The following is a 794-nucleotide window of genomic DNA, read 5'->3' as shown; positions in this document are numbered from 1 at the left end:
CATTACACACACGTTTTACGAGGTTGCATGAAAAACGTGGTCCGTTGGAATCGAACCTGCGAACTCTCGCATGATGGGCGGGCGCTCTACCAACTGAGCTGCACGAATCGGGCGGAGACGACTTTCAGAGACAGCACAATTGCGTGAATCTTGCTGGACTGCATCGCTCCGCTAGGTTTTTGTGACATGTATAAAAGATTTAAAATTGTCAGGCCTGGGATTCGAACTTGCGGTCATTTTAAATCGGCTCCTTGTCGAAACTGTTGTGTTACATTCTCGCAGACTAGTGCGTGCTCAACCTGTGTCGGGCTGCTACGTATGCTATTTAAAACTCAACGAAATTGAACGGCTAGGTCGCGAGAAGACGGCTTCATTTTGCCTATATACTCTAGCCGCAGGTAAAGCCGGTTTGATTTTAGCGCGCGCCCGGGGCCCCCACCCCAGCGCGCGCAATTTTGTTAAGGCGATGGGTTGGGTTTCTTGGCGAAACCGGCGCGGGATCCACCAAGGGTCCGGTGCGAGAAGATATGAGGACGCTAGGTGAAAAATGAGAGTCACAAGCGTGCTGCTTCGCAACATGGCACTGCCGTGATAGCAATTAACTCGTGATGCACATTTCAATCGTGAAGGCCTATGGAGCAGTACTTCGCATATGATGAAAAAAACGGACGAAGAGGAAAAACAAATAAAGACATTACTACTGCTGGGGCGGTTCGGCCAGAGAATCTGTCCGAACCGCCAAGTGAGTGTACAGGCTTGGTTAGCTAGAGAAAAAGTGATATTCAGAAATAATA

The 794-nt window shown here is 49.2% G+C and overlaps 1 non-coding gene across 1 annotated transcript; it reads right to left on the bottom strand.

The window, feature by feature from the left end:
* Positions 1-37: 37 nt before the first annotated feature.
* Positions 38-109, bottom strand: Pmar_PMAR001751. Its single transcript has one exon. It is a non-coding gene; the product is annotated as a tRNA-Asp (tRNA).
* Between the last annotated feature and the right edge of the window lie 685 nt (positions 110-794).

Source organism: Perkinsus marinus, assembly GCF_000006405.1.
Source record: "Perkinsus marinus ATCC 50983 genomic scaffold scf_1104296959650, whole genome shotgun sequence".
Classification (NCBI taxonomy): domain Eukaryota; phylum Perkinsozoa; order Perkinsida; family Perkinsidae; genus Perkinsus; species Perkinsus marinus.
This window is presented reverse-complemented; position numbering and strand designations above follow the sequence as displayed.